The sequence below is a fragment of the Corvus hawaiiensis genome, chromosome 1, assembly GCF_020740725.1.
Source record: "Corvus hawaiiensis isolate bCorHaw1 chromosome 1, bCorHaw1.pri.cur, whole genome shotgun sequence".
Taxonomy (NCBI): domain Eukaryota; kingdom Metazoa; phylum Chordata; class Aves; order Passeriformes; family Corvidae; genus Corvus; species Corvus hawaiiensis.
Window position 1 is genome coordinate 60574794 of NC_063213.1, and position 16430 is coordinate 60591223.

The 16430-nt window shown below is 39.0% G+C and overlaps 1 protein-coding gene across 14 annotated transcripts in view; it reads left to right on the plus strand.

Annotated features, from left to right (window-relative positions):
- The window catches only part of LOC125327582 (voltage-dependent L-type calcium channel subunit beta-2), a 248532-nt gene that overhangs the window by 137858 nt on the left and 94244 nt on the right, over positions 1-16430 (plus strand). The window lies entirely within an intron of this gene.

A 16430-nucleotide genomic window follows, 5' to 3' on the forward strand; every position in this document is an offset into this window, starting at 1 on the left:
TTCCTGTCTCAGAGTTTATTGGGCAACTTTGCGGTTTTGTCTGTGGTTGAACTTTTGTAGTCACCAATTCACTTGCTTTTTAAATAGGACATTTTTCTTCAAGTTCTTCAAGTAGTGAGATACTATTTGCTAGATAAAATTGAATTTTCTTTCCTTGTCCTGTTTATTGCATTGTGGTGATATTGAAAATGTTTAACTACTGAGCATTATGAGGCTGTTTGGGCTTTTGGAGTTAAGCAAACCCATGCCTCCAAATAATTCAGAATTTGTCTCATACTTTGTAATGTAGATAGACTACAAGGAGCTTATGGAACTGGCCTTAATAGAGTGTTTGTGGGGATGTTGCCAAACCATTTCTTTTGTACAGTTCAAAGCATGTCATTGTAATGTACTGCAATGTCCATCAAAAGAGCTAGCTTAAAAAACTCCAAACACACCCACATTAAAATCTGACACTCTTTAGTTGAGTATGTGTGTAAAACAGTGTTTGAAATAAGTTGATGATGTCAGAGAAGACCAGAAGGAAACCACTAATAGCTCCACACTGTTGCGTGACATTGTTAGCTGACATAAAAGTTTACAATTTTGCAGCCTGTGGTTCAAGTGCTACGTTGTAAGCAAAATGGATGGATTCTTCCACCCACACACATTTGTGACTGAGTCCAAAGGAGGTTTGGGCAAAAATGACACTGAAAAATATCTATGAACTCTACTATAGGACATCAAAATAAATTTCACGTGCTAAAAAGTGGCACATTCTTTGCATATAACTGGCAATTGCAAATGTTTTGTTTTGATTATTGAAGTTGCTCTTTGAAATATGAAAGGGCCTTTTTTGGCAGTCTGGGTTCTACAACACATTTCAAAGAATTAATTTAGTTATTTTGGATTATTTTTCTTCTTTTTTTTCCCTTTTTTAAATTCCAACCAGCTATGCTTTTGAGATGCAAGAAATGTGGAAGACATTCAGGAAAATAATTTAAGTGCAGCTGTCTGTGCATTGAACTCGTTTGTGTGTGTATGACTTGCACAAACTTTCACAAACAAAGCTAGGGAACTGAAAAGAACTTAGTTTTTCCAAAGCAGTAAGCCACATCACTGGCATTGCAGTGATTATGCTATAGAACATTTACTTGTGTATAAAGATTATAAAGCAAAAGAGAGTGTCAAACTTTGAAGCTTTTTTTTTTTTTTTAATTGGTTACATTTAGATATTTGTAAAGCATTGCAAATCTCTCTTAACAGATTTTTTGCATTTTGCTCTTCATTCCATTGTATCCTGTGGAGTTATTTCCTGGTTTATACAGCAAATGAGTCTGAAATTTTAAAATTTCTTGAAAATAACCTAGATGACTGAAGAATGATGTTAGAGCTTTGGATTCAAATCTCAATCTTTCTCTGATGCTGTTTCAGCTTCTAAAAAATATGGAAGTATTCTGTGTCATAGAAAGTAGTTTAATGTTTGAGACACCTTTCCCAGGCAGGTGGGCCATCTCATTCCAGTCCCTTTTCTACTACAAAGTTGTGCAAAGTGAAATAACATCAATAGAAAAAGTAAGGAGTCCACCATTAATTGTGTGGGGTTGGAGTTTTGTAATTTTTTTTTTCTTTTGTTCTCTTTGATATCTCTGTAGGTCCCTGAAACTGCAGTGTAATGATCTGCTCAAACAAAATGTGTCACTAAGTGCAAACTAAAATATAATTTGGGTTTTTTCTTCTTTAGAGCAAGATAGTTCAGGGGAAAATAGGGATGCACTTTTTTGGTGTTATTTTGGTAGCCAGACTACCAAACTACAAACCAAGATGTTTGCTTTACTCGGTGATAAGTAAAATAGAATAGATGGTGTACATAAAGCTTGAAGAACACTTTTATTGTTCAGCAAAAGCTAAATCAATGTGAAACTTCTATCTGTACAGATCTGTTGTTCATGAAGCCATATGCTCTGCTCTGTGGAAAAGGCATTTGTTTTATCTTCCCACACAATTATTTGAGTGACTGAAGGACAAAGTGAGTGAAAAGTGACAGTGAAGAATTTCAGGGTTTAATTTTAAGTTTACTATTAATTTAAAGCAATTTAAAACAGGTTTAAGGCATTCTATCTATGCTTATAAAATTTGATTTTTATCCTAGGGAGGAGACCACTGATGAAAAGAAACATAGCATCATTAAAGCATCTCTTAGAGGAATTCAGTAAATCCATCTCTTAAAGCTCAATCTTTAAGCAGAGTAATAGACAAGTGGAACTGTATGTGACCACTGTTCGCATTTCATACGTGCACGCGAATGTCCACGTGAGCATGCACATGCACGTGCAGAAATGTGAGTATCTGAAGTGATACTCCAACTCAGTTGAATTTAATAGCAAAATGCCAATGCCACAGACTGGTACTCCCAGCTTTTGCATCTGGTGTCCACTTTGCATTCTTTTTGTTCCTGTGTGTAAACAAGCTTGGGTTATTAGCTTACTCTGAGTGCATAGTAAGTCTAGATATCTGACAGCACTGATAATCAACTTTGATGCCATCTCCTACCAAGCTCAGCTAACAAAGATAATATTGCTTAAGAACCAGTTATCAACAGAAAAAAGCTGGGATTTATGACCACTTCATATTAAGAATAAGAACAAAGTGTCATGACATAGTGACAAAAGCTACATTTTTGAAATTAATAATAAAACCAGGCAGCAGTGGTCATTTCCTATTTCCATTAGTATTTTAATAAATATTCTAACTTGGCATGCACAGTGTGTTTCACATTACATTTCAGAACTTCAGGTAGATGCTTATTAAGGTGTTTATGACTGATGAAATAAACATATAGTATCTTTTTAGGCATTCCTTGCCACATACCTGGCAAAGTAGATCTGTTTAACTATAGTAAGCGATTTTATTTCATAAATACAGGAAACTGTAAGAAGCTGCAGATCCAGCAGTCTCATTTGTGGCTGTAATTTGTTTGTTCATAACTTTTCCTGTTTGTTTGCGAAATAAACCTCTGGTTAAAGCGAATAAATAAATAAACCAAACAGAATTGGAGTAGTTCCTCAAAAATGAAGCAGAAAGAAGGAGCTCCTTTTCACAGATGTCTGGTAGATCGTAGTCTGCATTACCCTCCCAACACAAAAGCATCTAAAACTTACTCCCAACAGTCCTTTGAGTTCCACATAAGGGATGATGGGACTCTAGATGGTGCTTGCATGTTTGGGAGGCTCTCCTGTGCCCCCAGGCTACACTTTGCCCAGCAGAGCATTTCCCTGTGGCTGCAGAGCATCTGCTCTTCCTTCCTCAGGTGGGCCTTGCCAGGGCTCTGGGTGCTGGGCACCTCCAGCCGCATCCCTCCAGCCTTCCTGGAGCCCTGGTGGAGGTGTTCCAGTGCTGATGGCACCGACTTGTCCCCAGTTGGGCACGGGACACCTTTAGTGTTTTATCACGCTTTCCTGATGGCAGTCTGGCCTGGCAGAGACTTCGGGCTCTGTTGTGTTAGCATAATCCAACACTGTGATGGTAAGTGTAGGGTTAATTATGATTTCTTCTGCAAAAAACCTAATCATTGGAAAGCTATATTTTTAGCAGAATAATTCAGAGGCAGCAAGAAGTTTTCTTGGTGATTAGTCATTTAAGAAAAATAATTTAATTTCATTCACTCTGTTGCATGCAACTTTCAGACTTTTGCAATCAGTTTTTAACTTTCCTAAGAAACTCAAAACTTAGCTTTTTTTGATCTCCATAGATATTTTTCTTGGAAAATATCCGTACAAAGAGTGGGAAACCTCTATATAAGTCCAGTGAATTGGTTGTGATGTCCAGAGCATATGTTTTGGTTGCCTTGGAAATCCAGCATTTGTCACTTGTGTTCTCCAGGCAAAAGTTTTGAACTTGTCTATTTAAATTAAAGCTTCACTTCCATTGAGTTTGCCTATGTCCTCTTGCAGGATGGAGTACTTCTTATGGATTATTAAGTATGATGTTGATAAATGCCAGTTTTACTCATGGCTCCTGCTGGGCAGAATTATCTTCTAAAAAGTATGAAAATCTGTCTGCTAAATTTCTAAAGAAGGTGAATATCTTGAAGCAGTCAAATGTCATTCACGTTTGAGAAGAGTTACTTTCTGACTGCTCTTCATGAATCAGACAAATCTCAATTCTGTGTGTACAGGCATTCTGCTGAGAGGGCTAATTTTGCTGTGTCCAGGGAAAACCCCACCTCTCCTAGAAACAAATAGGGAGAACACAATGATGTGCTTATTCTGAGACATTGCTACTTACCTTATTTCAGAAACTGAGTGAAGGGAGAAAAGGATGTTGTTTGAGATTGAAGAGAGTCACTTGTAACTGTTTAGCAACAGTAGTTTTCATCATACTGTGGATTGACCTGGGAATGTATCTGAAAATCATAAATCAGAATTGCTTCTTTGGGAACCTCTCCCTTGAATTGCATATTTATTATGACAAGGACAGTTCTGCAAATTGCGTGTGGCAGAACACTGTAAAAATTTAACCATAAGGTTTTGGAATGACCTTTCCATGTTCACCTTAGTTCAACCTAAGGCAACAACATCTAATGTTATGTTCAGAGAGATAAGTTGTACAACTTGTGAGTGTAACTTGAAGTACAGACTTGAAAGGCAGTCAAATTCAATTCAGTCTCTGAGGTTTGCTTCAGAGCCGTGAGTCCGTCCTTTGACAAAACCCTTGATATTTTGATTCTTTATCTTTAAATTTTAGGAGACACTTGATTTGTTTCTAGTGACAATAGCACTTGGTTAATTTTCAACTGTAAATATTGTACAGATGCACAAGGAATGCATCACATTGTACAGATGCACAAATTCATGCCTAAAACCATGTGTTCAGTGAGAAGTACTCTTATGTGGAGGAAAGAAGTGCTTATACGTGAAGATAGATGGGCTCACATCCAGAGCTGGATGTAAATTTGTGAAACAGTCACCCTTAGCAAGCCTTTTTCCTGTGGATTCTCTGCAGCAGCCAAAGTGTAGAAGCAATACAGTTCTCTTTTCCTAAATTGGAAAAATGAGGGTCATTCTGTATGGCATCATTCCCCATGACTAGCTCAGAGACATCGCAGCTGTGTTTTAAGCACTGCATATGAGTTTTGGGACTTCCCCAAGGGAAGCCTGGGAGAGCTGCTGGTTTCGATCCTGTAGCAGAGTGGCTCCTGAAACAGTTTCAGTTTAGAATAGGGAAATGCTAGAGAGGAAAACCTTAGTAAAACAATGCAGAGGAAAGTATTGATCATTTTTGTGTTACTTCCAAGACACCAAGTGTACTTCTCAGTTAGTGATTTGCACAACTGTAGTGACTGTACTTTTTTCCCCAGAGAAAAAACAGTGTTCAATCTAACCTCCTGTAGTTTATGTGAAGTAGATTTTTAATAATGATTTTTAATAATGATGTTACTGTTTGACCTTCATATCACTCCCGTTTCCTTGCCTCCTGTCTTTAATTTGAATTTCAGTGACTGAGGATGGAGACTATTTTTGACAGTATATTGAAGGTATTTATAGTGTATGTGACCTTCCCCTACCTCTGGGCCCACAATCCAACACATGAACAGTCAATAAAAAGATGGGGAGCTCTGTGGAAGCCAAGGGTGGAGGCACAAGGTGTAGGCCCTGTTATGTACGTGAGTCTGTGAGCAGTGGATAATCTGTCCCTCATGTAGAACTCAGAATACCTGGTTCATAACATGGGGTCCTGGGGTGCATGGAGCTCTGGGAGATTAAAGACAAGGTTTCTCCCTTCAGGAAATAACTTTTAGAAATAGATACTTCCAACAAAAAATATGAGGCAAGTCAATGACTGCAATTTATCTGGATCCTTTTGCACTGGTTTAGTGCCGAGTGGTGTCTGAACGCAATGAAGGAAGGGAATGAGCATATCTCTTATTGTGGAAGAGGATCATGGTGAGTGCATCATGTTTGAGAAGCAGGTTTGTGCTTGAGGCACCTGTGAAATCAAGCAGTTTTTGACATTTAGAAACCAACCTCACTGACCAGCTCCAGGTGATGAAATAGAAAATGAGAAATTTGTTTCTGCTTAAGGAGTAGAGGGTAAGAGAAGTGGAGTGTGGAAATTGGGCTGGGTTGGCAGGACCAGTACAGTTTACCTCACAAACATGAAGAAAATGTAACAAAATCAAAGTACTTAAAAATCATATACACAGATGATGTGGGCGAACAGCCTTGTGAACACTTGTCACAAAATCACAGGGTGGTTGACAGTGGAAGACATCTCTGGAGGTCATCTGGTCCAATCCTCCTGCTCAGACAGGGCCACTTAGAGCCAGGGGCACAGGACCATTTCCAGGCTGCTTTTGAGTATCTGCAAGGATAGGGAGACTCCGCAACCTCCCTGGACAACCTGTGGCGCTTCTCAGCCACCCTCATGGTAAAACATTCCTATGTTCTGAGGGAATCTTCTGTGTTTCAGTTTGTGCCCACTGCCTCTGGTCTTGTCACTGGACCTCACTGAGAAGAGCCTGGTTCCATCCTCTGTACCTTCCCTTCAACTATTTATATACAAAAAGCCCTGAGCCTTTTCCTCTCCTGGCTGAAAGTCCCAGCTCTCTCGGCCTTTCCTTATGTAAGACATGCTCCAGTCCCTTCATCATCTTTGTGACCTTTTATTGGAATCTCTCCAGAATGTCCATGCCTCCCTTTTACCGGGGAGCCAGGAACTGGATACATCACTCCAGGTGTGGCCTCACCAGTGCTGAGTGTTTTGTTTGTGTTTTTTTATCATAGCTCCCTTTTTTGGTTTTTGTTTCCATTACTTACTACAAGATGGAAGATGAAGGTGGAAGCAAAGGGTAGAGATGAGTGGAGCGTGCCCCCCACCAAACTGCTTGAGGGAGCTCTGAACCTCTCAGCTACTTTTCCATTTGTGAGACAGCAGTGGGAAGGAGGGAAGGAAGTCTCTCACAGGACCTGGCTTCTGAGTGTATTGAGAGCACCAAGTCCTGATGAAATCTGTAAATTCATCTGTTGGTCTTGGTTTCAGTTAATTTCCATCTGAAGGAAATGGCCATGGTAATGGCCTATTTCCGGGCAATGCGCTGATCAACCTCATGCTGCACGAGGCAGTTTATGTCAGTGATGTGAGCCAGCATGGACTTTGAAAAAAACAAAATAACCTATCAGGAATAGTTGAGTTCTTCTATTCCATATTCATTTACTTTACAGGTCTTGATATTAAAAAAATGGCTATTTTTCAGTGAGGAATTTGAATGAAGCTAGTGTAGCCATAACAAGTGCTAATGATAGGAGCAGTAATCTAGGCAGGGCAGTACAGAGTTAACAACAAGCTAGTTGATTGGGCTTCTCTGATTTATGTAGCTACATACTTAATTCTTGGATTCCTCTGCACACCTTGTGTGTGTGTGTGTGTGTGTGTGTATGTGTTTCCAGGCTTTTGGGAATTATTTACAACTTCCTCCCTGTTACGCCACATATATTCATAGTTCTTATTTGATTAGATGTCAGGAGACGTCTCTCAGCTAGAGAAGTCTTCTGGGTAAAAGATACTAATGGCATGTGGTTTAAGTCAATTTATATAGGGCTTGGGGTGGGAGCCCTACATGCAAAAGTTAAGATATTTAGAAGAAGGTGGCTTGAATGTCTTTAGTTAAAGAAATGGGACATGCATATGCTGTGCATGAATATGGTACAAAATAAATCCAGATCTTGCAGGGACCCCGATGTTCTGCTTCTAACAATAGCATTATTTTAAAGTTTGATTTCCAGTTAAGTATTTGTGACATGCATTTTGATGTCTGCGTTGTTTAGCCTGTGGAAGGATGTAAGGTAGCAGAAGGGGTAGCAGAAGGGTTAGCAGAAGATGTTTTATGTGCAAAATTGAAATCGTGACTTCCCTACAGCACATATGGAAAGCTAAAGTCAAGAAGGCATGTTCGCGCTGTCTGCCATCCGCGCCTGCTTGCCTGGTGCAGCAGACTGCCTGTTTTAGACGCTCTATCCTGGGTAGCACAACTACTCTCCCATCAATGGTGTGTGAGATGGTGTCTGGCAGTCTAGATAGCTTGTTGCTCTCTTGACCTTTCAAAGCAAGTCGTTTATTTACGCAGCAGCGGGTAATGACAGCCACGCTTGTTTATTATTGTTTATTATTTGATACATATCTGACGAGATTAATGTCTAAGATTCTGCCAGGAGAAAATTTAGCAAAACTTGGATGTTTTCACTGCAGTAACTACAGAACCATAGGAACCAGATGTTTTAAAAGTTTTTTTTCTGAGAAATGAAAGATTAAAATCTCTGGGAAATTCTCCTGTGCACATTTCATTGTACATTGTCATTTACAACACAGTGTGATTCTATATGTTTTAATTTAGCAATGCGTAGGACTTTCTGGCATTTAAAATTCTAGAATTCCGTACTATATTTTATGGTTTGCAACAGAGTTTTAGAGTTGTGTTAGAGTTTACAAACCAGTCAAATGGAGTTAATAAGAATTGGGTTTAACACTTCATTTTTTTACTTTTTTAAGGCAATTTCTGTGTTTTTTACAAATATCTATACAGATATTTTTATTAAAAATAAATTCTTTAAATCAAAGTATTTTTTATTGGTATAAGAAAATAATTTTTTTTTCAGGAATCCAAAATGAGAGTGCTTCTTACTCAGCTTTGTGCTGAGGTCTAAGGGCAGGTAGACCATTACAAGAATTTTTAAGCAGAGGGAACAATAATAGGCCAGCTTATGGGAGCAAGGCTGATACATTAATACTACTAGTTGATTATCATAAGAACATAACTGCATTTCAAGGCTATTCCCTTAAATAACAACTAAGTACGACAGGAAAAAGATATTTACATCTCTTTTTATAAAGTATATTTGCCTGAAAGGAAGTGACAAACTTAGTTTTGTCTTCACTGGAGGTACTTGAAATTTATTATATGTGCAGAAATGGGCTTTACTAAAATTGACTTTGCACTTAACTTCATAGACTTGTTTCTATCTGCTTGTGGAGGCAGCTCAGCAGGCTAATTTTGGAGGCTAAATGTCAAACTTCAGAGTTTTTTATCCTAAGATGTTAATTACTCTTAGGATTTCTTTACTTTTTTATCTGGTGTAGGAGATTAAAAACTAAAACTCCTTGTAAAATTGCAAAATTTTAATCCATGGAGATTGTCAAAACTCAACTAGACACAGCCCTGAGTAATCTGCTGTGGCTTTGAATATGGTGCTATTGAGCAGGAGGCTGGACTAGATGATAGTCTGGTTCATTGAGAGAATGCAGGCTATATAAAAGTCTTCAGGGCACAAAGGAGGAATCCCCATGTTTTTTACATCATAAGTTAAAACTCACTCTTAGAAGTTTTCATCTTGTCCAGCAGTTGCCCGTGATTTAGTTCCCATTACTGAAGGACGCCCAGTATAATTCTGAAATTTTAGGCCTTTAATATCTAATTCACTGTGATTCTTTTGCCTTCATTTGGATTCCAGGTAAATATGGGGATAATATCTATAAAGTGAGATATGAAAGAGGCATTAGATTTTTGCTCAAATATAGTCAATTTATCATATATATCACATTGTGGTTTACCCCATATATTTAAGAAAGTTGTGTTCTGCTTCCCTTAATTCCTTTTAAAATGGAATAATTTGTATTGTGTGCTGTAATTCTGTTATTCCTTATAGACATCCTGGCAAGAACATGGGTGGCCTTCAGACATGCTGAAGTGAAATCATAAGGTTCCCTGTACAAGACCCTAGTACCATATGTGAAATTTTGATTTTGCTGATTGACGTTTCACTTGAACTTGACAGTGAGAAAATGCTTTTTTCTTTTAAATACTCACCACATACGCCTATTCCTGATAACTTAAGCTGCTTTGCCTTCTAAGAGTTTTCCTATGCATGCGTGAATGTTATCCCCCTCCTCTCCTGCCAGGAACATAGATTTGTTAGGAAAAATGAATAATTCAGTTCAGCCATGTCTTTTAATACAAAATAATGTTCTCATCACATGGATCCAGAGGTTCAGTGGAATTTTCAGGCAAGAACATCTGGGAGATGGTCTGGATGGGACTGTCCTGGTGTGCTGAGGGAGAAAACATAATTCAGCTGATACCATTTCCTATAGCTATCTTTGCCTTGTCACCACAGGGATAAAATTTGAGATATTCCTGTAATCAAATGCCTCCCAGTAAAATGCATACATTTAAAAAAAAATCCAAATACTGCAAATTGTGCTGTTTTGCTTAGGGTTATTTTAAATAAACCTGGACATCTGTGTCTGTAAGTGTGGTGGGAGAGATTAGTCCTGCCAGTTAGACAACGTGTTTTGTGGATCCACTTGACTGGTAACAATTAGAAGTGTTGTCCCTGCACTTCTCTGGTAGATTTTATGATGTGAATGCAATGCTATTCCATTTAAATAAGGTCTGTTTTAGAATAATCAAGAGAGGAAACAAGAAGGAACTGCTATGAAGATCATAGGCTATGATGATTTTGAAAATTAACAGGAATAAAAAATACCAATGCCTTTTCAAATCACGAAAAGATCCAGGTCTGCAAACAACTGACAAAACACAAGAGGCTATAAAAGAACACACTTGTGTTACTGTGCCAACTTAAGCAACAAACATTTCCTTTTCTTCTGCATGATGAAAGAAACAATAAGCCATGATTCTTTTTTTAAGCATTGTAAACTTAAAAACTTTGAACAGGAAGGGAGATGCTAACTGTATGAATTACTGCTGATGATTGATGGAATAACTGTTACAAAAGGAATAATGGAAGGAGAGCAGTGCAAATCTAGAGTGACATTCTGGCTTACTTAAATGAAAGTTTTCAATATTTTGTAATAAGTGTTTTAGCCTAATTGAAATCAGTTAAGAATAAGTTTAAAATTAAAAAAGAAATATAAATAAGATACCAAGTCCCTTTTTTTTTTTCTCCAAAACTGAGTTTAGCTGGCATAATATTGAGAGCCAGGAAGATTTCTTTAAGTGTGAAAATCCAGTTTTGAATTTAGTGGTGACTTCTGACTTTTACCTGACCAGGGAATGCAGCATTGCGTCTCGAGAGTCTTGGAGGGGTTTTGAGTAGAAATGTATTTGAACTGTGGTATAGCAGAGCATATACAATCTACTGAGTGGGCCCTAGGTGTGACCTCGGAAAGGTGATGCATCTCGGTTTCTTTAGCATTTTTAAATTTTTTTCTGCCCATACCTACTTTGGGGACTGCCTTCATGTAAAGCTGGGTGAACACAGAGCGCCTGTTGAATGCTTGTAAGCAGAAAAAAACCAGTTGTGGGATTAGCTCTGCTATGTGCTTCAATTAAGAAGCCTAGAACTGCTGGATATTTATTGGCTGGCTTTAATGGAAAGTTTCATAGAGAACAGAGGTGATTAAATCTTACAAAAATGTGTATTGTTAATAAAAACCAAAAGGAAGATAGTCTGTTATGGCAGCCATATATAACAAATAACATTGAGGTAATTTTTTTTGTTTCATGGTATTTTTATATGGTACTTTTCGTCCTAGAAAGGATATCATTCTGCTTTTGTGATCTCTGTTGCTAAACTGGAGCATGGCAAGAACTAGCAAAAGTTCAGGAATGCTCATTGACCTGCCATCCATCTCTTACATGCTTGAAATATTCTCTCATATTTTTCTCATATTACCCTGATATTTCTCCTCTTGAAGCTTTGTCCTTCTTTGCTACTTTGTCATGGTGCTCCTCCTCTGGGTAATATCAATGATGCCCATCATCCACCTACCTACTTTTTGCTGCTCCTTGTTCACTCTCTTTATCTTTAGAACTCTAATCAAAATATGAGTTGCCTTCCTAATTAGCACAGCAGAGTGGCAATATCAGAGCCATCTTTGTCATATTCCTGTCCCTCAGCGGGAATCCAGCAGTGATCGAAGCAGATGAATAGCTGATATGTTTGAGTGGTAATTCCTCAAGCAGAAACTGATTCCCTTGTAAACTGGAAGAAATATGACTTTTGACTGAGCATAACCATATGAGTTAAAGGAGAAAATTAATTTCATTTGCAAACAATGGATCACAGAGGAAAAAGGAGGCTCTAGCCAGCACAGTTCCTGAAGAAAACAAATTTTTAGGGATGACCTAGGCTTGTTTGTATTTCTTTGACGAAAGTTAGCACAGCATGTTTTGAGACCTTAAGACTTGCAGAACTGGAGTTTCCATTCTTGTGTCATTCATCACTGCAGGTGCTGGAGACTCACTTGTAGTCAGAAACTTGCTAGGGTAGTGTGGAAGAAATCTCTTTATCTGAGGGATTTTACAAAGTTGATTGATCCTGTAGCATATTAATAATGTTGCTTTACAGTGTGAGTACTGCTTGTCTTAAAATTTTTGAACAAGTTGACTGTTGCATAGCAAATCCAAAAAGGAAGGTTTGCCCAACGTGTATGTTGTCTCTTTTATGAGAAGTCTATATTTCCAGTTGCAGATTCTTCTGAAATCCCAAACTCCTGACTACTGTATGAAAAGCAGTACAGGTGCTCTATGCAGGGAGATGATTATGGCATTCATTAGAACATAGCTGCTTTACCTTGACCAGTTTTGGTGCCCAACAGGAGAAAGATGTGGATAAATCAGAGAGGATTCAGTGAAGGGCTCCCAGAATGGTTGGGGCTGGATCACTTGGCTTGCAGATGCAGCCTGAGGGAATGGGGCTTGCACAGCCTGGAGTCGAGATCACTCAGCATCTACAAGGAGGTTATCAACAGCAAGGAGCTAGGCTCCTCAGACGTGTGAGTGGCAGGACAATCAAACGTGTATTTTCTGCCAGCATTCAGTATTGCAACAATATATGGAAGAACAACCAGTGGTCCAAAATTTGGTGTATCCTTAGAAGAGGAAATAGCTCAGTGAGGGATAAGATGTAATGTGCTTTACTGACCCAGGCAAAGTCTGTTCTGAATCAGAAAGAAATCAGTTTCTCTTATGTCTGAAAAACACAAAATTCTTGGTCTTCTAGGTTGCAATAATTTTAGAAACCTGAGATCAGTTGTTATCCTGGAAAATATCTGTTGTACTTTTACAACCTTTGAATGTCCCAGAACACAAAAAATATTCCAACATTGAGCTATAAAAGTTCACCACACCATTTGCTGCTTTTATGATTTCCTTGAGTTTTTCTTTTGCAATTCATTTATATTTTATTTCCTTTCAGGTTAGCATCTAATCATTAGCACCCTCTTCAGCAGCAAGCACATTTCTGCTTCCGTGTTGCCTAAAACATACACTGCTCTTTTAACCCTCCCATCTTTATTTAAGCAATCTTTTTTCTAGTGTTCATATAAATCCATAGTACAATATCTGTTTTATCTCTGAGAAAGTACATTTAGGTTTATTCAATATTGTGTATTACATACTATCAGATGGTTTCTAGGAAACTTTCACTATTTTGTTGTAAACAAGTATTGTATATACTCTTCACATTCTTGTGTTGCCTTGCAGATGGAAAGCGGTAACATACAGAGGCTTCAGTCTTATTTCTTAGTAAAGAGATGGGAATAGTGCCCTAAAATGAGCAGAGTCAGAATCACAAACTCTGTCTCACTCTCTTTCTTTCAAAGGACAGTTGGTGGAGCTGTGCAAGCAGTGACAGCCACACAGATTGGGATGGGAGAATCAGGCGTGTAGTGCTTCCTTTAGGTTGATACCCTCATCTACTCTGTGTGCATGCTCTAGGTCAGGTGGCTTTTAGAGACAAATCTAAATGAGCCAATGGATGTGGACAGCTGGCATCATGTAATCTATACATTAACTGGTGTATTTTTGGTTTAGAACAAAACCTATGAAAATACATGCTGGAGAAGGGGAATTTTTCAAGATTATTTTGATAGGTGATACACAAGAGGGACAAAAGGCCTTTCCAGAGATATTTTCATTGATGTAAAGTATTGCAGACTGTTATATTCTTGAAATCAGATGAGAATAATTGAAATGTGTAAATCATGAAAGGAGCCTCATCCTCTTGGTAAAATCCTAAATAGTTTGCTTTGTTTTATGCTAGACCTGGTGGATAGGTAATGGGTATAAAGAAACAGTCCTGATATTTTTCAAGGAGTTTATGAGGATGAAGACTAACCAAAGGACTAACATCTGAAACCACAAGGACTCACGTGGCTTTGACACTCTTGGAAAATGGGCTTAGATTTAGCCCACTGATGAGGATGTGTGTATTTTTTGTAGTGTTTATATCCTGAAATAAATGATGCCATGCAGTGCTAAACTGCTCACTTGGTGTTTCTGGCAGTATCAAAGAGAGGAAGGCTGCAGTTGCTTAAAGGGTCATTGTGTTTACAATAGATACCTGGGCTGAATCACAAATGAACCTCTGTGTTACGGGCTTGAGCTTTCAGTAAGCCTGGGTGAGGGAAATTTAATTAATTCCTTAGTCTTCATGTGCACAGTTTAACACAGATGTTGGTAAGAAAACCTCTCCTAATCTAAGCAGTGAGCAAATGGCAGTATTTTATGTCACGACAGTCATTGATTGCTGTTAACAAGAGATCATGACTAGAAAATCAAAATTTCAGTAGCAGGTGATGATCTGGACTTATAAGTAGACAACTAGTGTATGGCAGCGGTTTCTTCAGAGTATATCATTGTCAGACTAACTCATTAAGAGATGGCAAAAAAGATAGTTATTTCACCAGATGAAAACTGTATTTATGGCATAAAAATGAAGGGTAGCAAGCAAAAATACGTATAAAAGCAGTTGTTACCTTTGAAAGCTGACTAAGTTTGAGTGCTGTAACTTGAAGTTGTCATTGGCACAGTTGAGAGCCTCTGGGTAAGGATTAAGAGACAAATAAAGCAGATACCATCATGGGAGTCTACTATAGGCCACTCAGCTAGGATGATGACACTGATGAATTATTCTTTAAGGAATTAAGGGATCTAAATCATCTGTCCTTGTCCTTATGGGGGACTTCAACTTGCCAAATGTTAACTAGGATCACTACAAAACTAGCAAAAACAGGTCCAGAAGATTCCTAGAACATCTGAATGATAACTTCATGGTACAGGTACTAAGGGAGCTGGCTGGGAAAGATGCCCTCCTTGATTTGATGCTTGCTAACAAGAGGATCTCATGAAGTGGTGGTTGGTGGCCTTTTTGCTGACAGAGACCATGAAGCAGCTGAGTTTAAAATCTCTGGTGACAGGAGGAAAACTGCCAGCAAAGCTTCAACCCTGGATATGAGGACACCAGACCACAGGCTGCTCAGGGAACTGGCGAGTAAGGCTCCTTGGGAAAACACTTTTGAAGATGTTGAGGTCCATCAGTGCTGGTTGCTCTTTTGGCACCACCTCCTAAGGGCGCAGGAGTGGGCAATTTCAAAATGTCAGAGGTCCAGCAGACAAGGCAGATGGCTGGCTTGGCTGAGCAGGATCTTCTTCTGGAGCTAAGGCAAAGAAAGCCAGTGGAAGAAAGATCAGGAGACATGGGATGACTACAGAGACAGTGATCACCACTGTAGGGAGAAAACTCATGCAGCTGAAGCTAACTCTACTGTGGGGGACAATAAAAAGTGTTTTTAAAAAGGCAATCCAGTAATAACATTGACCCATTACTTGATGAGGATGGTCACCTCACAAATAGGGACATAGGAAAAACAGAGATGTTTAATGCTTCCTTTGCTTCAACATTGATGATGGGCTTTGGGGGCCCCAGAGCCCTGAGCATGGGTGTACCATGACTGTGATAATGATAAACTCTCAGTCAGCCCCAAATTTGCTGCCTATCAGTCTGTGGAGCTTGATGAGATTCACCCAAGAGTACTCAAAGAGCTGGCTGATGGCATTGCAAGACCTCTCTCAATGATTTTTGAACAGTCTTGGTGATCCAGAGAGGTCTCAGTTGACTGGAAGCTGGAAAATGTCCCAGTTTTCAAGAAGAGCAAGAGGGATGACCCTGAAAATTACAGGCCTGTCAGTCTCACTTCAGTGACTGGTAAAATTATGGAGAATATTGTTCTGGGAGTTACTGAAAACCACCTGAAAGACAATGCAGTCGTTGTTCACAGCCAGACTGCTTCTTGAGGGGAAGGTCCTGCTTGACAGACTTATTTTCCTTTTATGACAATATAATCCACCCAGTTGATCAAGGGAAGACAGTTGAAGTAATCTTTTTGGATTTCAGTAAAGCTTTCCATGCTGTCTCTCACAGTGTCCTTCTGCACAACATGTCCAACTCACAGCTGGATAAACACATCATGGGGGGGGTGAGCAACTGGCTCATGGGTTGGGCACAAAGGGTTACAGTGAAATGGGGTGATGTCAGATTGGAGGCCTGTCACTAGTGGGGTTCCACAGGGCTCCAACCTTGGCCCTCTGCTCTTCAACAACTTCATCAATGATTTGGACACAGGACATACTGATACACTGAGTAAGTTTG